We start from the raw sequence: 27,576 nt of genomic DNA on the forward strand, positions 1-27,576 counted from the left end.
AGTCACAACCCGGTTGTTCCCCAGGGGTCAGTGTTGGGGCCAGTCCTCTTTAATATCTGTATTGATGATCTGGATGAGGAGATTGAGTGCACCCTTAGCAAATTTGCAGATGACACCAAGATGGGAGGAAGAGTAGATTTGCTTGAGGGTCAGAAGGCTCTACAGAGGGATCTGGACAGGCTGGATCAATGGGCTGAGGCCAACTGTATGAGGTTCAACAAGGCCAAGTGCTGGATCGCGCACTTCAGTCATAACAGCAGCACTAGGGAAGTGATTCTCCCTCTGTACTCAGCACTGGCGAGGCCCCACCTCCAATACAGGGTTCAGTTTTGGGCCCCTCACCACAAGAAGGTCATTCAGGTGCTGGAGTGTGTCCAAAGAAATGCAACAAAGCTGGTGAAGGGCTTGGAGCACAGACCTTATGAGAAGTGGCTGAGAGAGATGGTATAATTTAGTCTGGAGAAGAGGAGCCTCAGGGGAGATCTTACACTTTCTACAGCTACTTGAAAGGAGGTTGTAGTGAGGCGGGGGTTGATCTCCAGAATGATTACTGATAGGACAAGATGAAATGGCCTCAAGTTGCGCCAGGGGAGGTTCAGGCTAGACATTAGGAAAAATTTCTGCGTGGAAGGAGTGGTAAAGCATTGGAATAGGCTGCCCAAGGAAGTGGTAGAGTTACTGTCCTTGGCGCTGTTCAAGAAAACACTTGAAGAACACAAGAAAAGTATAGATGAGTCAGCGACATGGTTTAACAGGCAGGGTGTTGAGGGGTTTACACTCGGACTTGATGATCTTGAAGGTCTTTTCCAACCATAATGATGCTATGATTCCAGTTATATTACCTGGGAATAGGTAATTTTCCTGGAAAAGAAAAGGTTTGGACTTGCTTTTTCACTGTCTTACCTCTTGACTTCTCCATGAAATGTCTTGTAGTTGTCTCTGCTATGTTTTTTATTATTGACAAAAGAACGGTGACTTCTCAGACATTGATTTCTGATTTTTTTGCTCTTTCTGTTCATAGAATGTAAAAGAAAAAAAAATCAATCCAAAGTCCACAAAGAAGTATGTTGCTGTTTGAGCCCAGTATCCCAGTGATGGATCTACTCTGTGTTCAAGGACAGACTGTGAGAATTCTAGGGCTCAGAAACATCCTCTGTACCTTGATATGCCCATAAGCTATGTGCACAATTTCTTGGAAACATCTGTAGATACCTTCTGGGCACCTTTCTCTTGGTGTCTTGGTGACATACTGGGCCAGCTGGCTGGGTATCATTTAGGTGCTAAACTGGAAGATAAGCTCATTAACGCAGACTGTGCTACATGGAGGTTACTGGCCTCCAAATACATTTGGGCTTCTGGGTACGAATGGAGACATAGCCTTTGGAGCTGCCCCAGGAACCATAGAGAGGTTAGTCTGTTCTCTAAAATACGTGTTTGTCTTGCTAAGAGCCAGAGCGCGACACTGGGAGTGCCCAAGAGCATGTGGGCAGGACTGGTTCCTTCTGTGTTATGTGGTGTGTGCACGAATGGCAGAGTGAGAACAGACTCCTCAGATTCAGAATATACTCCATTCCTAAACATTTCAAGAAACTATTTGGCCTTTGACATTGATGACATATCATAGGTTGCTAATAATAGCATGCCTGAACTTTTGTTAGAAAAATAATCACATCCCTCAGTAATTCCCACACTCATGGGCTAAATTGCCCCAATATCAGATTAATGCCAGATGGGATACAGAGGAGTTGTAAGAATTTGGCTAAATAAAACTTGTCTTCCTCTGCGGGCTGGTGTTTTTGAGACTGAAAAAGAATAGCAGGACAATAGCACTTTTTTTCAACAGCACTGCTTTTAGTCACAGATAGGACTGACAAGACACTCAGGCTCTCCCATCCCCTTCACATGTGTTAAAACCTTGCACAAAGCTGCTGATGCTCTGCTAAATTGTTATGGCAAATGCAACTTCATTAACTACTCTTGAAAAATAAAGGAAGCGTGAGTAAGAGCAAGAAATCACTCAGTTAAGATATAGGAATTGCTGGAAGGAAGTACTATGAATAGTCACTCCTGGGGAGGAAGCTCGGCCCAAAGGTTAGGTTGTGTTGTTTTTGTTCATTTCTGTATAAAATTTACCTCCTGGAGGAGTACAAGCTTGGCTACTAAACCTAGGTTTGCCTGTTTTCTCTGCTCAGAGGTAAGGATTCAGCCTGTTCACACCCACAAATAGTACAATTATTCACAAAGGGGGAAATAGTGGGATTTATGCCAACATTCCCTGGGATCTACCATTCATGCATCTAGGAAGAAATGAGTAACAGAAAACTATGAGCGCAGGCAGGGATAAAAGTTCATTTCATTGTGAGGAGACCTGTTTTTTTTCATGAATCTCAGAGGATGTAGTAATTAACAGCATGACATTGTTTCCACAGGGTCACTGTGTATCGCTCGCTGCACTGGTATTGAACTCCTTTCTCTCCTGTCTGCTTTTCAAAGCCATGGTGGTTTTGATCACTTTGGTAGTTTGATAGGCACCTCTTGTGAAACAAACAAAAAGTATGCGTTAAATACTGAGAGAGGACAGAAAGACTAATGAAAATGCGCAAGATGGATGGGTAACCACATACTTTAAGTGGGATGGTTTCAGTTATCCTGAGGTTTACTTGCTGGTGTTTTTATCCGCTCTATGCTGACTATCAGGATATCCTGTTGCTACAGGCTAATGCGGAATGTGCTCTGCTTTAATGGTCAGAGTTCAGTGGTTTCATCATATTTTCACAAGCAGAAAGCTGGTCTTTTACAAAAAAAAAAAAAAAAAAAAAGAATCCCAGGAGGCTAGGCATATGCTGGGAAAAAAAAATACCACAAATTTTCAGTATGCAAACTCTTGCAGGCTTTTAGGCCTGTAACTACAGAAAAATTCCAGTGTACAGGCGGTGATAATACAGCTAGGGCATGAAACCTAATACAACGTGCGCCTGGCACGCAGCGATAGCATACTTACTTTTTAATTATTCGAGCTAGATGAAAGATAGGGGAAATTTTGAATAAATAAATAAATAAAGATGCTGTGGGTTTTTTCCCCCCCTCCCCGGAGGCAGAAGGCCGCTTCGCGCGTTACCAGCCTCGCCAGGGGCTCCGCGGCCGAGGCGGCCCCGGCCCGAGGCGGGCGGCGGCCGCCAGGGGCTGCTCTCGGCCCGCCCAGCGCCGAGCATTCCCCAGCGCAGGGAAAAACCCAGGCACCCTCCAACCCCCCCAAAATCCCAAACCTGCTCCATGCCATTGCACTTTTTTCTTCTTCTCCCCCCCCACCTTTTTTTTTCTTTTTTTTTTTTCCTGTCTTTTAACCGCCCCTGCCACCTTAGCCAGTGGCATATGAGGAAAGGTCCGGTGGCAGCGTTTCCCAGGAAGGATGGCCCTCTGTTCCTGGAACAGATCTTTCAATTTACATACATGTCCGTACATGTGTGTGTGTATATATATATATATATATATATGTATATATAATATATATATATATACAATTCGTATTCCTGAGGTGGGGATTCTATTTTGAAATACAAAGTAGGCATTTGTGTGGTTTTAGAGAGGTTTATAGTTCTTACTTCTCCCGCCCCTCTAATGCACTTACCACCTCATCCACTTTTTCTTCATGTTTATTCCTGGAATTGCTATTAGTTATTCTATGAATGTAGCAAGGTCTAAATGCTGAGGCCAGTTCTGCTGCAGAGTAGTTTGCCCTGTAAAGTGAGGGTCTGGGAGCAGGTTTCCTGCCAGGGTCCAAGCCTTGTGGTTGACTGCACTGGCACTCTCCAGCTTCACTCTGCAAGTCGGGTTTCTGTGCATGCTGAGGAAGGAGGAGGAGGCTACAAAAGGCAGCGCTGCACCTCAGGAAAGACCCGAGATGCAGCATGAGTACAGACAGGCTGGTCTGTGGACTACAAACGTGGCAATTGTGCAACAAACAGGGTCAGTTTTACTTCTGCTAACCATATCACGAAAACACATCTCTCTGACCACTTTTTATTGTCTTTGCAGACCCGTGGCGTGTGTGCCACATGTGCTTGCTGTTGTGGCATTGTGATTTCGAGCTTTTATGAAGTGATAAGCCACATATTAATAGCTTTAACAGAAGGTGCCCTAGTTGTTAACATGGTAACACCTTGCGAGAGCAATATGTTATGTCCATTCTTAATTCTAGAAATATGCAATATTCTGCACTTTAAAACACATAATGTAAGTGCGTAGTTAGTACTTAGAGCTGTTCAATATATTATCTTCCACAAATTCCTATGCTATTGCTCAGTACTGCTATAAATATTTGCTGCCTCAGACTGCAAAATACTAATTCATTTCCCAGTAATCTCTCTGCATACAAGCTGCAAGAGGGATCTAAAAGTTGGAAGCTTGTGTGCCTTTGCTTTATCTTGCTCAGAACTAACTGTTTGCTAACATCAGGATAGTAACAGGTGTTCAGATAGATGCAAGTTCTTACTCTAACCTGGAGGAATCATTTAAGTTTTTCTTATCCCGAGCAACTTATCAATGGATTAGAGGTGAAGTAAAAATTGTGCGTTTACCACTGTAACTGGTTTCATGGCAGCAGGAGTCCATCCTACGACTGTTGCAGTTGCCATTTAAAAATTTCCAGGTAAAATCCGTTTTCTGTTTTGTTCTTAATATTTTCAGCAAGTTCTGATCTTTTTGTTTGCCAGTATCGTTTGGTATCATATGTGAAAGCTATATAGGCTCTAAGACTCAGATATAAATGGCCACAAAAGTCTAAAGGATGCCAGGCAGGAGTGTTTGGAACATAAGAAAAAAAAAAAAAAAAAAGGAATCTTGTATTTGTTTGCATTCTGGAAATTTTAATAAATAAGACAAAATTCATTGAAAGTAGTGTGTTAAAACTTTTATTCAGTTGCATGATTAAGAGGACAGAAAAGAGTAAAAAACATGTTGCATTTACAGTAACTCCTTTCAACCCGCGTGTCTAAGTAGGCAATGCGAGAAAGCATTTGCCCATGAATAATACCTTATTAAACTGTCATGATTTGATGTGACACATTTTCCCCCCAATTTGCATGCCAGATAATAGACTTCCTAAACATCACCTTCAGGTCCACTGGCAAAAAAAAAAAGTAACGTATCTGAAAGGGTGTTAGATCAAATGTTTGTGATGAGATCTTGGGGCTTCCTGTGAATGTGAGACAAGAGGTCAGGCCATTAAGGGCTATATGGTCTATTGCCATGCTAATGTTGCGCTCTTTGTGTAGTGGAGGCTTGTTGTCTTGTAAACATGTTTCTATGACTCATTAAATCCTCTGCAATAAAAGCTCTTGCAATTCCAGTACAGCGGAACAGTCATTTTTAGATTTAATTATAAACAGGCTAGATAATGAGCTACCTAACTTGTCCTCTTTGCTGGAGGAGGAGAATGGTTAGTGACCTCTCCTTTTTCTCAGCAGCACCAAAATCCACTTCATTTGAAAGATGACAGAGTGGAAAGCCCTTGACAAAATAAAAGGGGCGCATAAGCATATGCCAGCTGGGCAACTAATATTTTACATAACAAGTAAGAACATATATTTGGTGAACCTATTTAGTATTCAGCTTAATGGATACAGTAACCATGGCAACTGCTCTATCACCTGTTTGAGGTGCTTCAGCTTCTTAATCTTATGTGCACCAAATGCCCTTCTAGTATTTGTAAAATGTTTTTTTTTTTAAATAAATCAGAAGATTAATGGGTAAATGAGTCTCTCAAGGGACAATGATGGAGAATGACACATTGCCTATCACTCACAGCATGCTAGTAGTTACTGCCCTTTTTTAAGTGCCCTGGAGACTATAGTGGCTAGTGGTGGCCAAACAGAGGCAACATAAAGGGAAAGGTTTCCTGAAAAGGCTGATGGTTGGAACTCACGTGAAGGCACCCAAAATAGCTAGGTATTTGGAAAGTGCAGGCCCCTCCCTTGAGGCAAATTATCAAGTTACAAATATAGCCATGCTGCTTGCGTTACCAGCAGGCTTCTGAATTTCTCTCTCCTGGCCTATAAACTGCTTGGAGAGGTAGGCGACTATCAGTTGCCCGAAGATCCTGGTGTATTCAGAGTTCCCTTGATAAGAGATACAGGTAAACTGTGTTCAAATCATGAAAGTCTTTGGTTTTGAGTCCTCAGTCTGAGTTTACTTGCTTTCTTTCTTAATTCAGTGCAAAGTGCTTGACTATGTGCATGTGCTTCCACTCCTGAATACATATGTACGATGAGGGGAGTAAAATGAAAGGTTACCTAGTGGTTTTGTAATCAGGCAGCACGGGTGCTCAGCTCAGCAAAATTCCCTTGCATGTGCCTAATTTTGGTCTGCAAGACTACGTAGACTACACACTCGCAAGTTCCTCGCTCTCAGTCACAGGAGGTAGATAGGGGAAATGACAGCATTTGAAGAGTGAGTAGTTGCCAGTGACAGGATAATCAGGACATCACTCCTGGCTCCCATTTACAAATAAACTCTTCTTACCATTCAAGAAGAGAGAAAAGGCCTGTATGAAATGGGAATTGGAACCTTTAAGTATCATTGCAGTTTCCTAGTGTGTTACTGCGAAATACAAGCTAATGATTGTGCTGGGAAAGTGGAGAGTATGAGCATATGCGACAAAATGTGGCCCTAGGGATCAAAATCTACATGAAATAGTTCACGTTAACCTATGTTAGTGTAATATGCAGTAGTAGCTACTTCCGTCCCTTTTTTCCCCTGCTGCTGGTGGAAAATAATGATGCCAAAGAGTGTATCACATGCAGGCTTGGAATGAGCAGCAAAAATTAAAGTCTAGTGATACATAATTTCTGTGCTTGCCTTTATAGTGTTCAAGTCTTACCTGAACGGGATTTTCTATTACTGGATCTGCATGAAAATAAGTTGAACCCCAACTATAGAAAGACAACTTTCACAGAGTAGTCTGTTTTCCTTTACTTATTTTTTTTTTATAAGAGTAGCTTATAAAATAAGAACCAAAGGATAGGATTAGAAAGCTGGCCTACCTGGGACCTGGAGAAGTACATTATCTTTGTGCACATTGTCCTTTATTACCAGTGCCCTTTAACAAAAAGAGAGGCCTAAGGAGGGGACACATCTGGAAATGTGGCCTAAATAAAGTAAAAATTCTTTTGGAAACTGGTAAACCTATACTATATATGTCTGTAATTAAAAGGAAGGAGGTATAGTGGTTCATAAAAGCACCATCTGAAAGCAGTTTAAAGGTTAAAAAAAGGGCTACTTGGCATAGATAGAAGGGTGAGACCTGACCAGACCCATCCTCTCAGGACAGGGTTCCCAACGGCTTGCCTACAAGTATAGGGTTTCAAACTAGTTCTTGGTCTGTTGTATATAAATAATTTTAGGCAATGCTCCTGGTGAGAAAAAACATTGATGTGATACAGAAGACTCCCTGGAACTGTCTCTTTTTTCCTATCATTGCTATTTTACTACTATGATTAATGCTCTGTGAAGCCTCCCCACATCCTTAAATTACTTAATTTAAAATTCTTTGATGAGAAAACTTTTGATTTTCTTATAAATTCTTTGCCTGTTTTCTCATTTGAAAATTAGAAGGACATGTTTTTTTGTGTGTAAAACTTCCCATATAAATATATTACATAATCAGTATCAGGGGTTGCACTGCAGCAACATGAATTGGTTGTTTTATAGGTAATCTGACCTTGACAGTGACCCTGGTGAACTCCAGAACCTTGTGAGTCAAACTGCAAGCCACTTACATTGGCAAATTCTTAGTTGTATAAAGAGGCTTTCCTGGGGCAGACACTAAAGGCTCTGGGATCGGGTTTGGGTTATTTTGCTTTTATTCCCCACGCCTCCTCCCTCCCCCACAGACCTAATCTCACCACAGATATTGGTATCGAGGGTAGAGAAATATTTAGCTTAGTTGTAGATAATAAAACCTTAGATTTTTTTTTTCAAGAGAAAAAAGGTAAAATAATGCGCATTTTGAATACATTTCTCTCTTTCACGCATGTACATAGACAGACATGATTTATTAGGAATAATTCCAGTTGTATGCTCGCATTGTCTATTAGATTTTCCCCACTGTTTCTACTTATTTTCCACTCAAATACTTGTAGTCACTTCTTCAAAGATTATTCCTTTTGTGCCTTTTGCTCCTGTTTGTTTATAGAAGGGTCTGTACCTCATTGTTTACAATAATGCGTTATGTTTTATTATATGTGGATTTATCCTCTGAAAGTCCTTAGGAAAGGTAGCTTCATGTGACAGTGCAAGGATTAAAACCAGAGAGATTAGATGTCTTGCCAATGGACCCCAAAGCCATTTGTGGCTTGCGATTTGTATTCTCAGTCACAGGTTTGAGCCCCATCCTGGGCAGTTCTTTATTTCTTAAAGAAATTCTTTAAGCTTAAGAGTTCTCCACAGAGTTTTCACTTGACTCTGCTGCTGTGCAACTGATAATAGACAGGTGGCTTTTAAGTCTCCCGTCCCAATATGTTGCCTGCTTCACAGAAGCTGTTTTTCCATGTGTCAGGCACCTGGCATGGGGAGTCACAGCACAGGAGAGGAGGAATAAATGGGAAGTTGCCACTGAAACACTAGGGGGCAAGGGAGCTTGACTGCCAACAGTGCGAAAAAAGTAAAAATTATGTTATCATAGAATCATAGAATGCTTAGGGCTGGAAGGGACCTCTAGAGATCATCTAGTCCAACCCCCCTGCATACGCAGGGACACCTAGAGCACGTGGCACAGGACTGCATCCAAGCGGGTTTTGAAGATCTCCAGAGAAGGAGACTCTACAACCTCTCTGGGCAGCCTGTTCCATGAGAAAATACAAGTTTTTGCCAAAGACTTTTACATTTTCTGCCTGGAAAAGTGAAATAAAATATTTTAGTCTGATTTGACTTTTTAGATGACTTCTGCCCTGTGCAACTGAACTGAGCCCTCTGATTTCAAGCCAATGCAATATAGTAGTACTTGTCCCTGTGGTGGCATTTTGCTTAATGGGATTTGGGGAAAGATTCCTGAGCTCCGTTTTCAGCTTGACAAGACCTCATCACAGATACTGCACACAGTCAATTTGCATTATGAGAGATTTGCTGTGGTCAGAGATTTTTGTGGTCAGAAGGCTGACCTTCTGGAGTCGTAGGTGGGAATACCAGTCACCCGAACTCCAGTGTCCAGGCTGCATGGTGCCAGTGTAGGGAAATGCATCAGAACTTTGAAATATCAACCATTTTCCAAGAACAAGAAATCTGGAAAAAAAAAAAAAAGAGGTTCAGAAATGTTCCCTTTCTATTTTTTTTTTCATGTCAATGCCTTGCTAAGAAGACATATTAAAATGCCAGCATTGCTTGCAGCATGGAAAGTCTGTCTATGCAGAGATTTCCTTATAATACTTCCTGAATATGGTGTGGTCCTGACAGTGCTTAGAACTCCTTACTTCTTGCAGCCTGGTGTATGCCATGCCTAACCTGTTGTGTTCAGGTAGATGAAAAAAACTCTCTTTTATAGCAGAATGGTTTAAATGTGAGAGTGTTACATACTTGCTTGGTAATCCTATACTTACGGGCTTTATTTGGAAAGGAAGGATACACATAGTTTGATAGTCTTGGCCAACAGGCAGATGAGTGGTATTTTGAGTGGATACTCTCTTGGTTTACAATTTAACAGTTCAGGTTTTAATTTGTTCCAGTGAAATTGGGACCAGAGGACTCTTGATAGTATTTGTGTAGCTATATATTTTGATATAATTCCTGGAATAGCAGTGTGGTATTTCTGCTGAAAGTTACTGCTTGGTGTGAGACCATATAGCATATATCTCATACTTTTTTTTTGCTATATGTCTGAATCTTTATTTGCTTAGTTTAACTAGTGAATGATTGAGTTTTGCATTGATCTCTAAATATGTAGCCAGTACAAATGTTGTGATTTTTTTCTTTGCTAATAAGGGTTATAGAAATAAAAAGCAATTCTTCTCTTGTTATTTTTACATTCTTGTATTCATATAGTCTTTTAAAATGGAAATAGTAAAAAATAATAATAATAATAATAATAAAAGTAATGTCATTTAACTCTTTACTATTGCTTTAAGAGTAATGAATGTCAGCTAATTGTAAACCTCCAGCAAATAAAAGGGAAATGCCACGGCAAACTGACTATGATTTGTACTAAATTCTGTATGTATGTGTATTAGTCAACAGACATGTTAAAAACTCTGAACCCTTGTAGCACGCTTCTTTATTAGTCCTTTTAGCTTACTATAGTTCCATATAAATTTGGAACATAATATCGGAGTTTTCCTGTAGCTAATTTAATACACATGAATGTGCACCGACTTGTGCAGTCTAGCAGATCAAGTATCTGCCTCCTAGCACAGATGCAGTGAAATGAAATCCAGCAAATAGCTTCTTCTGATTAAAATAACTTAATCAAAAGCCCTAGTCAGAGTTGTCATTAAGGCAAGTATAGATTGATCAGTTCTTACGGCTCTTCGTCCATCTGAGCTGTGGCTTGTTCTGATTGCCGAAGCGATGGAGGCAGAAGCTGTCCTGAAGACACCTTCCCTTATCTGTTGCCTGTGGCTGCTACAACCCAGATGAGATCAGGGAAGCCTGGGGAATGGTGTAACTACTGATGGAGGAGGAATGGTCACCCAAGGACCTTTGAACCAAGAGGACTGCAGCATGTGCTGACCTCTGTCATCTCCACCTGCATTAGTGAGCCAGAAGGCTGACTCCCCTTGCCCAAAAGGTAATCAATGTCCCAAAGATCTCCCTTAAGGACTTCTTTGTTCACTGTGGGTTTGAGTGTGTATTTGTAAATTTAAGGTTGTCTGACAATACCGGTCTTATTTGTAAGCTTTTGTGCGTTTAAATACCTGTGAGTCAGACACTCAGCCAGGGTAATGGGCTTACCTTCATTTCATTCAGTGCAGCAATGGTGATAAAAACAGTTAGGTATTTGTTTGTGGGAATCTGCTCTCCACAACCTTATATTTGTTAATCTATCTGAACTGTACATTTTAACAATATTGTGTGATGCTGACATGTTGAGAACAGTTTCAGTATTGGGATAGTGTAAGAGTTTTGGCATTTTTTTTAATACAGTCATCTCACAAATTTTACTTCATTTTACAGCTTTCTAATGAAATTTTTTTTTGGACAGTTCTTCTGGCTGATATGTTTATATTCTAAGGTTGTCTAGAATTATATATTCTAGTGCTGTCTGGGGTTATTAAATAGTACTTTGTCTTCTGGACATCCTCCTACTCTTCCCACAGGTGCCAATTTGAAATTGCCAAGGGAGGGATTATAAAAGCCATTAGAAGTGAATTTCAACACCAGTAGTTTGGATATGAATATTACCTTTTTTCTGCTGACGTGCAAAAGTTAGGTCATTACTTGTCTTAAAAAATAGTATGTCTTTATTTTTATCTTTTGTGTATGTTGCAGATCACAGGCAATCTATTTCTGATAGACTTCATAACTGAAGATATTTTAACTGTTGATTTTGAAGCACATTTTGTTTCTTTCTAAACTGTCTGCTGGGTTATATATTTCTCTGCTGTGGCTCTCTTGCGTATAACCAGATCCTGGAATCAGGCCTGTCTTTGGCACAGCTCAGCGTGGAGACAGAGTGGTTCTTGTGTATATTCAATTCTGTGGGCCAAAACAGATTTCTGTGGCAGCTGTCATTCAGCTAATGGGAGAATGTATTTTTCTCCATTTCCCATTTTGCAACCCCTCTGCTACTGGGAGAAATCTAGCTGGTCTGGGCTACAAAAAAATTCTCTTATATGAAAAAAAAAAAAAAAAAAAAAACCTCCAGTGACTTAGACTGCTTTGTATCTGGCCCACCAAGTGAAGCTATAGCTATATTTGAATATGGAATAATTCATTAGAAAAAATGAAGCTAACTAAGAAGAGGTTAACAAAGTGGAATAAAGAAAGATTTGGGATTTTGGAAGTGTTGCCTTTCTGATATCAGGGTGTTGTTGCTGCCTTGTCACAAATGAAAATCTTCAAACTTTGCTACTGCAGTGATTATCACTGAGCTAAGCCTTGTCCCACTGAAATTAACTGTAATTTTCCAGACTGATGTGTTTGTACATCATGTAAAAAACTGTATTTGGCATTATATGCTGGTGGATGTTGCTGCACATCTGTAAGAACTCCTAAAGCTTCATGGCCCCCAAAAGCAGCTCAAGATATATGCTGAAATTGTCTTATCTTCAGCAGTGATAGCAAGGAGGAGTCACTGTGCATTAATGCCCAGCGTCCTGAGCTCTGGGTAGCTTCATCTGACCACTTTTGCAGGGTCACAAGTAAGATAGCAAAGACCATGAGGATGTTCTTGCCAGGACAGTGGTTCTCTACTTTAATGGAAGGGGCAATGTGGTGTTTGAGACATGAGACCTCTGAGACTGTTTTATGCAGGAGATGCTAGCTATCTGTGGCACAACTTTCTCATTCACACATGTTCACTTAGACTAAGGAAACGAGACAAGAAAAGAGAAGGTCTAGGAAACCGCATCAGTCTTGCCTTGCACCCCAAGGAACAATACCTCTTCCTCATGTTTTGCTGTCCAACTGTGTGGAGACTGACAGTAAGGCCAGTTCAAATATGGAACCTTTTATTCCCTTGTGTCCCACTCTGAAGGCATTAAGTCCAAAACCTAGTTTTCTGAGTGCACCTCATGTAACAGTTCTGCTGTTGTGCAGATTGATCACAAAATATATTCCTCAAAGGTGGAAAGGGAATGGCAGAGTTAAAAAAGGGGCAGTGTATGGCACTTGATTTTCTTAGTAAAAAAATAGCCTCTTGAATGAGTATTATTGTTAAGTTTTCTTTCTCTCTCTCTTTTTTTTTGTAACACTAAGAATACCTTTTATTATATATATATAGAACTCAGCTTTTGATGCCATATTTTGCTGAATTCTCATTACATACTTTAAGGCATTGCAGGTAGTATATTAAAAGGTACTCATTTTTAGAAAAGTTCTTCATCTTTTTCATCTTTAATCTGGGCTTCCCTCAGAATCTCCTGCTTCAACCTCCTAAAACCAAATGTAATGTTTTGGGGAAAATCCTTACTAATTAATTTAAAAAAAAAAAAAGTTTTTCACTTTTTGCTAAATCACTTTCTCTAAGGAAGTTTATCCCTAAGGCCCAAGTTGCTTCAGAAAAGTGCATTTGCCCCCTTCTTTTGAATGCATCCTGGAGAGGATTCCTCTAGTCAGAACTACAGTAAAAGGCCTTCACATACCATATATTCATTTCAGATGACGTGTGACCACTGAGCTATGTTTGGGGAACAGAGGGCCAGCATTCCTGTTAAGTGCTCTTAATGCACCAGATATATGTGCTGCAGCTGCTTCAAGCTGTTGTGCAAGTGTGCAGGGGCTACACTAGCCTGTCACCGGAGGATCACAAAGTTATCTACACTTTGGCTAGTGTAAATGGAATGGTTGGTCTTACATTATAAAAAGTGCTATGTTGATCCCTGGAGATAGTTGGTTTGTGTCATAAGTTAAAGCCTGTAAATGGATCTTTCAGCTTGTAGATGTGGGCCAAGCAAGAACATGTCCAGCCCTGGCTAAAGGGAGTGAAATATTGTTTTACATCAACTTTCTGCTTCATCTTTGTCTTACTTCTGAGCTGAACAGTGCCAATATTATGCAAATAGAAAGAAAAAAACTCCTTTCTTGATTGTATTTATGAGAAAAATCTTTATTGTTTCTAAATGGGAAAGCAAATTAATAGATTTTTCAGTCTTTCTCTTTGCTTTTGTCCAACATACGCCAACATGTCTTTGCTTTAGTCCATGTAGCTTGCCACAAGCTAAAAAGAATACATTTTAGGAAGCCTTTAAATAAAATCCTGGCAGCACATCACTGTCACATCTTCTTTCTCTGTCTTAATTCAGTAAGATTTGTTGCACTGATACGAGTTTTTCTGTATAGTGGCTACTTTTTGCCATGGTAGGTAAAACTCTTGCAGAGGCAAATTCGTGATGTTGCCTCTTCACTTTGGAAAACTCTGGATGTTTTCCAGATGTCAGATTTCCCTAATTGTCCTCTGAGATCAAAAGACAGATTTCCATTTAGAGTGGAGACAGAGAAACTACTGAAAGTGCTTTCGAGAGGCAAAGAGTTTGGAAGAAGAGTAGGTGGGATGAGTTTGCAGTTCTGTATTTCTCACCTTTTTTGACTCAGGAAAGGTGTAACTGAAGCAGCAGTGGCATTTTCGATTTTGGATTTGTCTTTTGTTTTATTTTAATGATGAAAGCCACTGAGGAGCAGCACGTAGGAACTGATCTCATTGTTAAAGTGTAAAAACAAGTCTATTATTTTTCCTTTGAAGATGCAAATGAGGTCCAGTGTTATCTGGCACATGGAGCTAATCTTAGGAATGAGGAAATCACCCTTCCTAAAGAAGACAAACCAGATAACACCCTAATGCTAAGGATGATTAAATACTTGCCACTGGGACAAATAACATTTTGCAGCAAACATTTTGGAAGCCTGTAAATTCATGTGTGTATTTTCATGGTCCTCCATTCCTTTGGCCAGAGAGGCACTTGCTCTTAATGTAAACAGTGTACTTGTTTTACTAACTTAGGTCATTATGTAATTTACCTTCTAATGTGACATGAGGAAATTGGCGCTTCTGGAGTGCATGTGGCTCCTACTAGAAGGGGATATTGCCACTTTATGGGGCAGCTGTGAAGCATTTTGGCGTCACTGGTATTTCAGCAGCTCCCCCGTGCACTCACGCTTTCTCGCTTAAGGCCTGGGAGCCTCTTAAGCATTAAGCAGACGCTGAGTGGCTGGATGAGACCGGGCATAATCCCTTACGCCGCAAATTGGCTTCCCTCTCTGCAGCGCTAGACGCTGTTTCCAGCTGCGTTCGGTCTGTGAGGCTTCCCCGATCCCGGTGTAGGCACAGCCTCCGATCCCGGTGTAGGCACAGCCTCCGTGCGCTCTGCCTCCCTCCCCTCGCCGCTGATTGGCGAGGCTCCTCCGGGGCCCAGTGCAGCCAACTGGAGCATCCCTGCGCTCCGGTTTGAAATAGGAGCTTCGCGGACAGTTGCCTCCCTGCTCCTGACTTTTAATAGGCTGGGAAGGAAGGTTGAGAAACTTGACATTGTCTTAGGAAGAGCCCCCACCCTCCACCACCAGCGAAGGATAAAAGGGGAGAAACAAGACAAGGAAGGGGAAAAAAAAAAACAAAACTTGCTTGCCCTGGGAAACTTGATGGATTTTCATCCCGCCGCTAGTCCCGCGGCGTGAGCGTGAGCGCAGCCCCTTCCCGCCTGGATGGATAATGGGAGTCTAAACATGAGGCAGGTAAGGAACATGCTGCAGAGCCCGCAGCGCTTTCCCAAGGGCCGGAGCCAGCGGAGAGCCTGCTGCGGGCTGCAAATAGTCATTTTGCTGGCCCGCCAGAAACCTTTTCAGAGTTGTGGGTTTTTTCTTTTTTTTTTTCCTCCCCTTTTCTCCCCCCCCTCTTTTTTTTTTTTTTTTGATTGATGAACAGTAAGTTTCATTAAAAAAGAAGAAAGACGAAACCCAGCTGATGAAAGGGTTTCTGCTCTCAGTTTGATCTTGCCAGTAATAAGCCGTGTCCTGCAGGTCATTCTGTGTTGCGGGTTTGCACGGGGCATGAAAGCTGTTTGTGAGATATGTAAATCAACTCCGCTTTGCCGTGGCTTCAGTGCATTGTGTAGGCTGTCTCACTCCGTGTCTGAGACATTGAAAAGGAAAGGGCTTGCTGTGTTATAAGCCTAAATATGCCAATAATTCAGCCCGCGGATAATTTATTGAACAGCTCTGCATGAGTTCCTTGCCTGCCAGTACTTTTATCTTGTGATTGTTTTAAAATGTAGCAGTTTTGAGCTCTCTTGCAGCTCCAGAAGTACTTGAAGATGTGTTTTCTAGGGATTTTTCTTCCCAAAGATTATTCAAATGAGATTTTTTTCAGGACTGCTATTCACCTGAAGAGGCAAAAGCAGCTTTTATTCTCATGCTCGCATTTAAAAGGCACAGATGCAAAGTGTTTTTAATTCTCAGTGTTCATAGTTTCACCACAGAAACATGCAGTTAGAAGAGCCTTGTGGGAGTGAGAGAAACGGGCAGAGCGGTGCCTGAAGACTGAACCCAAGATCCGTGCCGCTTTAGGAAGCCTTGCCAGTCAGCTACGCTCTTTTCTAGGTAGGCAGTGAGTAACTATGAGGAAAGGACCGAAGTTCTCCAGGTTCTTTTGTGCGGTGGGTGTTGCTCATGCAGCTCTGCAGGACTGGCATGGTGCGTGGCCAGGGAGTGCTTGTGTGAGGACTTTGCACCTGTAGTGCAAATGGAACATTTGTTTTTCACTCTTTCTGAAACCCTTGTAGGAAATCTTCAATGCCCTGCACCATTTGCCTGTAAGTTAGGGGAGGAGGGGAAGGGAGGAGAAAGAATATAGGTGATGGGAGGAGGAATGACATTTCTTTTTCCCACAAGCCAAAAACCCTTTATTGTTTTTTAGGGACAGTACACTTCTTAGTGTCACTGTTAACCAAAATGAAGGGCATTTTGTATCCTGCTCAGCTCAGATTGGTCACTCTGGTGCACGCAGCCGTCAGAAATTATTATCACCACAAGAGGGTACTTTGGCATAGGGGGTTGTCAAAAAGTATTAGAAAAAAAGTAGAAATGCTACAGAGTGACGATAATAATAATCATAATAATAAAAAGTAAAATACTCTGTGAAGCATGCACGTTACTTCCCTGAGTTATTACTAGCTAAAGCATAATGTTTTACATGTCATGAAGATTCACAGGTGGTAGAAGAAAAGAGTAGAGCAAGGAGTAAGGCAGAAAGGGGGGCAGGAAAACTTGTCATGCGCACGTGAACTCCCTCCCCGCTCCCAATAGGAGGCCGGCGGGGAGAACAAGACATTCCAACCCCACAAGAGGCGCATGCGCAAGCACAGACGGGCTCGTCCTTGCAGGGCCCAGCATGTTGCAGTTGGTGCCTGCTGCCTTCCTTGCCTCTGCAGGAGCAATGCAAGGGGGCATCTGCGTTCCTGACGTTCCCAACGCCGGGATGGGCTCCTGTGCCACATCCCGCTGTGGTTGCTCCTTGTGGGGAGCCAGCTGAAGAGCTGCCAGAGTTGGTCCAAACACCTGCCTGGGAGTATGGTTTCTCTCACGGTGGCAAGTGAGCAGTGCAGACACATAGAAGCAGGAATGCCGGGTGCTGCAGGAGCCCCTACTCCTGCTTCTGGTTTGAAGTCACTATGCGAAAAAGGGATATGCATGGGAAGGCCGCTTTTCTAGTGGTAAACTTGCCAGGTTCTGTTTACACCTTGAGGTGCTCTTGGTCACAGCCTAATTTGGGGTTGCAGAGTTAAGCGTCAAGCAGCAAATGTGCCAGCACTGCAGTGACACTGCATACAGTGCAGGTGCCCGCAGACACTGAGCACATGATAGCATCTACCCAAATGCACCAGCTTCCCTCAACCAAGTGTGGGAATTGCCATGGAAATGTGATACACAGCCGGTGGAGCTGATAAGACACAGCCCACTCTACCACTGTGCCAGGCCAATGGTCTCCAAATGGGCTAGGAGGTAACGGTTGGTGGCCTGGGATGTTGCGTCGAGATTTGCAAATGAGGCAGGTATAAAGAAGCACTCATTTCTAAGAGATAATTTAAAACCTCAGGAGGAGCCGCCTCTGTGCTGCCTGATATTATAATAACCTCGCATAGATGCTTCAGTAGCCAAAATGGGACCATTTGCATCTTTTTGCAAAAAGATCTTTCTTGGAAAAGAAAACCTTTTTTTTCTTGGAAAGTGTGCTGGACCTTGTGTAACCGTGCAACCACCCACGGGAAAATACACCCAGCGCAAGGGCACTACAACCATGTTAAGACTGATGCTATGAAGCAGCGGTGCAGTTTTTTAAAGGTATCCAATATGGTTGTGAGACAAAAGGCCCAAGCAACTTAATGACGAAATTCCTTTGCAGGTGACATGTTTTCTGCTTTGCAGACTACTGGTTTTGTCCAGTTGATAGTGTAAAAAAATAAAAAAGAAGTTAATTTGTAAGGAAATCTGTAAGTGATAAAAATGTCTGTGCTAGAGCCATCATCTGCCCAGCCCTCATGGCTGGATGCGGTTTGTGTGACTGGAGCATTGGAGTTTGCTGCAGAACTGGAGAGGGCACTGTGGGCTCTGCTTTATGTTCCCTGAACCTGCTTCACAGAGAATGAAATGTTTGGTGGCTTTTAATACACTGTTTTCCCTCACTTTCACCCACAACAGATCTCTGAAGAGACATCTGTGGGAGTGTCAGGACAACAAATACAACACCGCGTTTTGGCCTCTTCCTATTTAAGTCCCATTGACTTTGATCAGGGCAGAACTGAGCCGTTCATCATACAAGAGGTCCAACAAAATCCTTGCTAAGTGACAAGCCACCTAAAAGTGAAAAGCTGTGTTGTGAAAGTGCATGAAGCCATTATAGTTGTTTATCCTGAAGGCAGACATATAGCATTTAGTGTGTATGTGATTCATAAAGGGAATAAACGCATGCAATTTTAGCGAATAGCACATGCAAAATTCAAAATCATCCCCTGTCCTACAGATGTTTAACTCTTTTGCATGTGTTTCTTATTTCTTATTTTCTTTTGCATACCTTTTCAAAAATCTTAACATATTCCTTAGCTATATTCCTATCTTGAAGTGTTGCAACCCTTGGTCTTCCTTCAGAAAATTCTGTCTCGAGTTCCTCGGAGCACTTTTGGTTGGCTGGTTGGTTGGTCTGCGAGGGGCGAGCGCGAGCATCGCGGAGAACGCTGCTTTTTGTGCAGCATAAAGAAAACAAGTGCGCAGAGCGCCCAGGCTGGGAGTGTATCAGTTAATTAGTGGCTGGCCATGGCTCGGCAGGAAGCCTGGCGAGGTTTTTGTGCGTGTGTGTATGTGTGTTGTCCGCCTCCTTTGATCACTTGTGTGGCAAATAGACGTGCAGCGTAGCTATGGCAACGTGTGCTGTAGGGTGGTGGGAACAGAGGGGACGGCAGGGCTGCACAAAGGGCAGTTTGTTGGAGTGGTTGGTGCTGATTAGAAAAAGGTGGCACCGATCAGGGCATTTGGAAGCATACGTTTTGCAGGGCACAAATGCATTTTACCAGCTTGAAAGTAAGGTTTGTTTCTGCAGACTTGAAGGAGCAGATCCTACGGAAGATTGGGGAAGACGGGGGAGGGATAATAAGAAGCAGAGCCCAAACCCCCTTACACTTTTGAGTATAAAAATGTTCGTGCTGGACGTGCTTTTTCTGGCTTTGTTGCAGTGTGTAGGCATTTTGTAAGAATGAATTTGTATGGAGCAAAATACCACAGTATTGCTACTTTTTTTTTTTTTTTTTTTTTTTTTTTTAAAGATTAAGGATTTAAACATGCAATTGTGATACGTTGAGGTTCTGCATTACAACAGGTCCATTGGCTTCTGCTAGTGTTTAAAAATGGTATGCGCGATGTGTGACCAAAAGATACTGCACCGATTTCAGTAGGCTACCTGTAGAGGTCAGGCTTGAAGTTTGCAAAACCTTTTCATGCTAGAATACCAACTCTAAGCTAAAGCTATAAAAATGCAAAATCAGGCATAATGAGCCACTTTGCTCATTAACTTTTTGAGGAATACTCTTTAAAAATGTTGGTTTATCAGTATTGGATTATTAAATAGCACCATATTCTGCGTTGCTGGCCATTTGGAATAAAGAAAAGTCGAGTTTACTCGCACGTCCTAAGTGTGAAGGAGCCTAAGCCCTTTAGCAGCGGCTGAATGAGGGGTGCATGTCCCTCTCCTAGTCCCAGCAGGTCAGCTCCCCCAGGGAGCAGCCCCCAGTGTCCCCCTCCCTGGAGGCCGCGCCGTGTGGTCGGACAGCCTCCCATCCCGACCTCCTCGCAGGGCTTCCCCGGCCGCGGTGGAGGGCAGGGGAGGGAGTGGGCAGCGACAGGCAGAGCTTCAAGAGCTCCCGAGCTCCGCAAAAAAAGTTGTGGGACTCTCGGCGTGCCCCCACGGACAGCGCCGGAGGTAAGGGGGCCCTGGAGGCCGGGTCGAGCAAAGCGAGCCGCGGGAGCGAGGAGCTCGCGGGGGCTGAACTGCAGCCCCCAAAGTGGGAAGGCGGGGAAGCAAGAGGCTTCGGCGGAGGCGAGAAGGGTAAAGAGTGGGCTGTGAGGAAGAAGCAGGCATGCATTCGTGTACCGATGCATGATTGCCTTTCCAGGAGGCTTTACTAGACTTTGTTTGAGATAGATAGATTTCAGGCTGCTTAGGGCACTCGGTTCTCCAGCCTTGCTGCGGGTGCAAAGTTTTTTATTACAGTTTAGGGCAGCTTAGAACTTGCATCTCTTCAGCAAGCTGCAAAGGGTTACTGTATGTCCCCAAGTTCCCTAGTGCACAGTGTTGTCTCTGCTCTGTATGGAAACTGGGAAGGGCGGTAAAAAGATAGGAAGCTGATTTTGATCTCCTTTCTGTTCAGTAAGAATAGTTCTTAGTTCTTTAAGATAATGCTTCCCCATTTGCTATCATTTCACGGTTGTTTGTCATCGTTATTTATATCATCCCAAAAGGGCATGGGAGGGGAAGAAAAAAACTGGCGAATAGGCTGTGTTTATTTGGCCCTAAAGTTTGATAAAAGTTTTCTAGTTACATCAGCAATGAGACAGCTGGGTGTAAGGACAATTTTAAGGCAGTAAAATGAACTGAAGAAATTTCAGTCTTTTACTCCTGGCTTAGTAGGACAGCATGGGCTGGAGGTCCCAGTGCCACTGAGATGCCTAGAAAAGTGGCTGCATGGCTGAAAAAAGTCTGAAATTTCAGACAGGCTGGAATCCCTGCCCAGCACCTGCTTTATGTCCCAAGCAGGTGCCCATGACTAATGGCATTAACTTGGCTCTTGGGGTCTGCAGGTATTTAATTACTGAAGAGCGCAGCAGGGGATGCTGATCGGCCCCCCGACTGGGTGGCAGGAGGTTGGTTGGAGGTTGATCCATGAGATCGGAGAGCAAGAGCTGGCTCACGTGAGACTCCTAACAACCTCCAGGAGCCCCCTTTCTGCTGCTCCATTAGAAATTTTATTCCAAGCACAAGCACTGGCTGAGGCTATTGCATTCATCAAAAACAAAACAAAGCAAAACAAACAAAAAAAAACACGAGAAACCAATATTTTATGGCAAAATAATTGTCACAAAAATAATCTTCTGTTTTCGCTGGTTTTCCCCATATGGAGACATGATCCTTCTTCTTTTCTTCTTCCCAATAAATGATTAAAGTAATTAGAGACATAAAATGGAAAAAAAAAGAATAAAAAACAGAGAAACAATACACATTTACATACTTATTTATAATTTAAGTTGCTAAATCCAGCCACTTCCTTATAGGACTGGCCAGCCTCTCATTTTCAAGGTATTCTTAGTCACCACCCAATCTCCAGAAGTGCTAGAGGAGATTTTATCGTTGATTTTTTTTTTTTTTAGCCCTAATGACCTTATCATTATTGCAAAACTAGACATGAATGATTTAAACTCTATTGACAGCTTCTGCTCTGTGATTGTGCTGGACCACAAAGGTTTGCATCTGTCTGCTAGGCCTCAGCTTCTCCTCCTCCACAGCATTTTGGTCTTTTGTCCCCTGCTCAGCTCTATAGGCACAGATACGGATGAACATGACTCTCCTTTTCTCTACTTCAGCATCTGTGGGAGTTGTCAGAGAGCATCACTGGGAACCTACACATTTCTGTTTATATTCCCACTGAAAAACATAACACGTGCTGTAAGTCTGATGTGCAGGGTACCAACAAGAGTGCAGTAAGGGTGGGCTGCCTGGAGCAATGAAGAAGGTTGTCCCTTTAGAGCACTGCCAATGGATCAAGTGCTAGGGCAGTGGCGCGTGGTAGCCATGGGTGGCGAGAAGCTCTTTAACTGATACTCAAAAACACGTATATACCTGCATTCTGGCTTGTTAAGTAGGTTCAAAATTAGCGTGCTCTTTGCTAGCTCTCTGATGTTAGCTATGCAGCCTTTCATTTAGACAAATAATATGCAATTTATGGAGCTCGGATTTTGACCTGTATGTGAAGGTTCCTTCTTGCACCAGTCTTATTAGCACCTATTGAAAGAAGCGACTGTAAGGAATTAATAAATTCATTTCTAACTGGTTAACCTCAAAAGTACACTTTAGTCAAAGATTTCAAAATGGGATTTAAGCAGTTCAAAAGTGCATTATATTGTTTTGGTCTAATTAGCACAACATAGTGATAAGACATTAAAATAGAGTGACAACAATATACATTGATAACAGGAGACATTAATGCCTGCAGACACAGTCTACATTGTAAAAATCTGAAAAAAAAGCCTTATTATGTTAGATAGGTCAATGTGATTTGACCTAGTTTTGCTTTGCTGCTTGGAAATTATGTCAGTATTAGTTATGTCATCTCCTTGGATGAACAATTTAACATCCTTTTTACATTGCACTGTTGTCCTAATATTTTATATATATTTACTTACTCTCTAAAAGGATCCTTCAGGCTAATTCTGAGATCTGGGAAAAATGATACAAAGCAAAACTCCCTGAAAATGGCTTCTCTCTTATATATATCATATGTACAATAAACAGGAGTGATTTTAATCACACCAAAAGCATATATACACATTTTGAAAAGTGCTTGGTGCCTCTGATAATCGCTTGTAGAGCTCATTAAATTCTGTGAATACTAACTATGCTAACTCTCATATGCACACATTTCATAGGAAAAGCGTGTTTTTCATTGCTGGGAAATACCATTGTTGCCACGTATTTCCTTTGTGAAACGTATGCTCTCATATGAAGTCAGCTATATGTCCCTTTTTTGTTGCTGCATTTTTTTTTGATAGTCCCGAAGAAAATCACCAGGTTTTTCCAGCATATTTATGTTTACACTGTTTGTCTTTTTCTCTCTTACCATCTGTGTGCTTGCCAGAAGTCAAATTATGGTATATCAGGGACACCTCATGGGTTAAAGGCTACTGCTCTTTGCTCTAATGGAAGAATAGTCTGTTGTTACTATAGTCAATTACAGTATTTAGAAAGTGCTAGAAAAGAGAAGGTATTACACGTGTTCCGTAGCTGTAGGTATCTACCGCCAACTTTGACCCTCCATCGTTGCATCTGTTGTAAGGCTGCAGCTTTTATTTCTTAAACATGCCAGACCCAAAATGGGCAACTCTGAAACCTCATTTTTCCTTTGCTGAAGTCAGTGGGGAAGTGGAGAGGATTCCACCCTTGAAACCAGTGTGTGGCTGTGCTTATGCAAGAAGTATCTTTGTAGTTAACAGAGTAGGGAGATGAGAGAATTTGCACTCCGGTGGCACAAAGCCAGAGTAGATTAGACCGCGGTATTAGAACAAAACTGGACTTGCATTTTTCCTGAATTCTTTATGATTTTTATTTTGATGTGTCTTTTCTTGAATAATAAGAAATTTGTTCTTTTGGTTTAAGCGCGATCTTGTTCCTTGTAGCGCTGAAATATTTTAATGAGATAAGAGCTGTATAATTTCCTTACTGTTTCTTCACAAATACATCTAATCTTCAAAAGGTCCCGCTCACTCAGATTTTTCAGCTCAAGTAAAATTTAAAATTGTAATAGCTATCTGAAGTCTTTGAGTGTTCTTCAGATGCAAATGCTCCTACATCCCTTTTTAACTAGCTTAATTGGAACAAAAGCCTGTAAGAATAAATGTTCAGAGGTGCCTCTTCTTTGCTGTAACATTTGCTCTTGATGCCTAATTAAGCCTTGTTATTGAAGGTTAAGAAATCCTCCGATATTATAACTCTCCCTGAATGTCTTGACAGCAAAAGAAACCACCATGGGAGAAGTCTGATATTCCCTCCCACCCTCCTCCCCCTTTTAAAGAGAAATAAAGCATAAACTGCTTATGAAAGATACAGCAATGACTGGAAATAAATCTCAAATATGTAAGTCTAGGTAATGGATGTCTTGTGAGAATGTGTGTGTGTTTGTACATTCATCATTTAGTATCATGGTGATTCATAAGCAGATAAGAGAACTTTTTGCTACCCTTTCATGTTTACAATCTCAAGGAAAGGAAGAATGCAATAAAATCCAGCACTGTTCTATCTTATTTGGCAAGACTGGGAAAGCTCCTCATTTCAAAAGAAAATACCCGGTGCTTTTAACTTGTGAAACTCAGAGTAAAAAGATACCCTTTAGGGAAAAGGCAATTGTGGACTAACAATACTGTATGCCTAGCAATACTGTCCACAGATGCAGGATCATAGGAAGTTCAGGTTGAATTTGGGAGATTTTTCTGGTCCAGACTTCTTCTGAAAGTAGGGCGTTGCATTAACTTATCCAGAGTCCTGCCAAACTGAGTCTGGAACATTTCTAACAGGGGAGATCCCACCCCTTCGCTGGGCAGCCTCTTCCAATATCTAACTGTTCCTACAGTTATTTTTTTTTTCTTATATCTAGAAAGAATTTCCCCCAAAGTAACATGTGCCCATCGTCCTGGCACTGGACATCCTTGTGAAGAGATTACTCCCATCTATCTACTCCATAGCTATTCAAAGCGCTCCTTCAGCCTTCTCTTCTCTAAGCTGGGCAAACCCACTTCCTTCACTCTTTCTTTCTATGTCAAGTTCTTCAACCTCCTAACATCTAGATGGCCTACCACTGAACCCTGTTGAGCTCCTCAGTGTCTCCAACTGGGCAGAGTACTCCTGATGTGGAGTAGTTGTGGAGTAGTGCTGGGTAGAGCAGAATAATCATCTCTCTGATTTGCTGATTGTGCTCTTGTTAATGCAGCCCAAGTTGCCATTGGCCACCCTTGCTGCCAGGGCACACAACTCGTGTGTTTGGCTCACTGCCTGCCATGACCCACAGGTCCCTTAGAGCAGAGCTGCCCCCGAGCCCCTCCATCTGCAGCCTGTACCCTGCTTGGCATTATCCCTTCCCACGTGTGATTGCATTTATCTTTGCTAAATCCATGTTAAGGTCATGTAGAGAAGGATACTATAGAGCCTCTGGAAGAGGCTTCTGGGCTGAGATAGCAAAGTAACTTTTTCCCCTTTAGCTTGAGATTGTTATATGATTGCATACAATGGGTTTTAGTTGTTTCTCAAGTAATTGCTGTCTTTCTAGACCAGAAGTCCTGCAGTATTTGACTCTGGATCTTGTCCAGTTTGGCCATTTCTATGTTTTTGCTTTTATTGCCTCCTCCTATGAACAGAAATAGGGTTTTTGTTTGTTTGTTTGTTTTTGTTTTGTTTTTTAGCCTCATCAGAGGTAGGCCTTGCCAACCTGAGGCTGGCAAAGGACAGTGTGTAGATAGCAACTTGAGCTTAACGAGCAGGATAAAATCTATTTTTTCTCCCATTTTATTTTCCCTCATATTTACCATTGAACTGCCAGTGGAAATTTTTCTTCAAAGTGCTAATTTTAAAAACATTTCCAAGTCTTCGTGAACATTTTCCGGCTGTTGTTCATGCCATTAGTTGATGCTAATACGGGGGATGATTAAATGGGTTTACGCTTTTCAGGTAATTGCATAAAGACAAAGGAAGGGGAGAAAAGGAGGCTCTGACTGTTCCTTATGCCGGTAAGACAATAGGGAAAGCAGGTCCCCATTTTTCTTGGCAGCAGCACATTTTAAAGTCCAAGGATGCATTCTTGAGTCTAGCCTAGTTTACTCAGAAAATAAAGTACAAAAGAGAGGGATGGAGAGATGCCTGGAAACAAACAAACAAACAAAAAACTATGTGAAAGAGATCAGTAGGATCATGAAGAAAGAGGAAAGATTACCAGACCTTCTTTTTAAAATTTCATTAGGAAAGGTGAGGGAGGAGCATTTATACTGAAACTGTGAATGGAGTTTGTCTGAAAGTCTTGAGGATGGCCATTAAAATGAGATTTTCAGTATTAAAGAATCAGAGGTTGCCTTGGTAAGCGTATGTGCAAGGAAGAGGAACAGGTCATCAACTTGGGAGGAACTTGGAGACAAAGAGAAGGAAGGCAAGGGCTTTAAAGAAAACTTCTGAAGGCTTGCAAAAGGAGTCGGACAGGAGAAAAATGCTCACAAAAGCCATTTTAACTTATCACTCTTTCTCTGTTAAACTTCCTGGCCTAGCTCTTCTTAAACAGACCATTCCTGGTATACATATGACACATACTGCTTTGCTATAAAGGTGTAGTGGGGTAGTCAAAAGTATTTTGTCTTAGAAATCCTCTAAACTGCTATTCTCTTTAGCAAACTTTTCTTTCTAGTAGGTATTAAAAGGTCACTGCAATATCCTGGAGTGTTGGGTTTTTAACTTATCTAAAGTATACTAAAACATAAATCTTGGCATACTGCTCAAACTTACTTAAGGGCTTTTGGCTTTTTTATTTTTGAGGTCTTTATGTGTAAATAAATTTCAAACAAGTGCTGAAACCTTGCCTGTGAGGGTTAGGTATAAAAAATCACATAAGAAATCTAACATACTTTGTGTGTCTTAATTTCTAAAATTTGGAAGCTGTAATTGCAGTGCACAAATGTAAGAACTTAGAAAGTTTCATTGTGAGGCTTTGTCTAAAAGGATTTGGTTCCAGATATAAGAGCCGTATCCTTGCTCATCTTGTAGCTGTTTCACTTGTGTGAACAAGGGCTCACTCTGCAGAAGTGACAGTCTGGTTTTTAGTAGAAAAAAACAAAAACATGTTGCTTTGTTTTGCAAATGTATGAAAATGTTTACTCTTCGAAGGTTATCTTTTCCCATAAAATTTTATGACTATAGTTATATGGGAAAAGTTAGTTTGTTATGACAAGGCATTTTATATTTGTATATGTTGTCTTGGTAAAACATACTATGAAAGGGGAAATGTGACGCCAGTAGAAACTTGTATAGTAAGGACAGGTATTACACAATATTGTACTTCTGGCTAGGCACAAGGCTAGCCTTTAGAGCTGAAAGATTACTGACTTGATTTCATTTTCCCAGCTTTGTACAGCTTCATCTGAAAGTGCTGTGCAGAGGCTTATTCATTAGACATTTAAGAATACATTTTAATGTGTTGATGTGCAGATAGATACTAAGCACGATTGGGAAGGCATATTAACTGTAGAAAGTGAAGCAAGTTAGCAATGCTTATGTTGTATTCACAATAGATGTTCACTTAATTATGTTCTGTTTCTTGTGTAGGTGAAAAGGTTATCCTCCGTTTTCAGGTGATAATGGACAAATTATTTAATTAATGGGTGTGTTTTTGCTCCAAATCATAAGGTCAAGAATCTTTGCCTAATGTGTGGGAAAGAATGATACTCAGAGTGATTAACGCCCAGAGGAAGTTTCTTGGAGTTTATTTTGGCTGGTGTATAATTGATAACTCCCTTGGCTAATGGAATACCAAGCTCCACGTCAGTCACCGTTTGCAGAGCTTAACTCCGAAGAGCCGTTATTGGTCACATATGTTGGCCTGTCAACTCTTGTTTCAGAAATGGGATGCAAAATGGCATATGGGTAAACTG

General features: G+C 41.7%; 1 protein-coding gene across 2 annotated transcripts in view; it reads left to right on the forward strand.

Annotated features, from left to right (window-relative positions):
* The window catches only part of MID1 (midline 1), a 177,614-nt gene that overhangs the window by 18,629 nt on the left and 131,409 nt on the right, over nucleotides 1-27,576 (forward strand). The window contains exon 1 of one of the 2 annotated variants that reach the window (XM_010224987.2): nucleotides 14,985-15,372. The exons of the other annotated variant lie outside the window; for it this stretch is intronic. The gene's annotated coding sequence lies outside the window, so the exon portion shown is untranslated. Of the gene's footprint in view, nucleotides 1-14,984; nucleotides 15,373-27,576 lie in introns of those variants that run through there. 2 annotated transcript variants of the gene reach the window in all.

This window comes from Tinamus guttatus, unplaced genomic scaffold, assembly GCF_059628265.1.
Source record: "Tinamus guttatus ecotype Peru unplaced genomic scaffold, ASM5962826v1 Tinamus_guttatus_pri_ptg000083l, whole genome shotgun sequence".
Taxonomy (NCBI): domain Eukaryota; kingdom Metazoa; phylum Chordata; class Aves; order Tinamiformes; family Tinamidae; genus Tinamus; species Tinamus guttatus.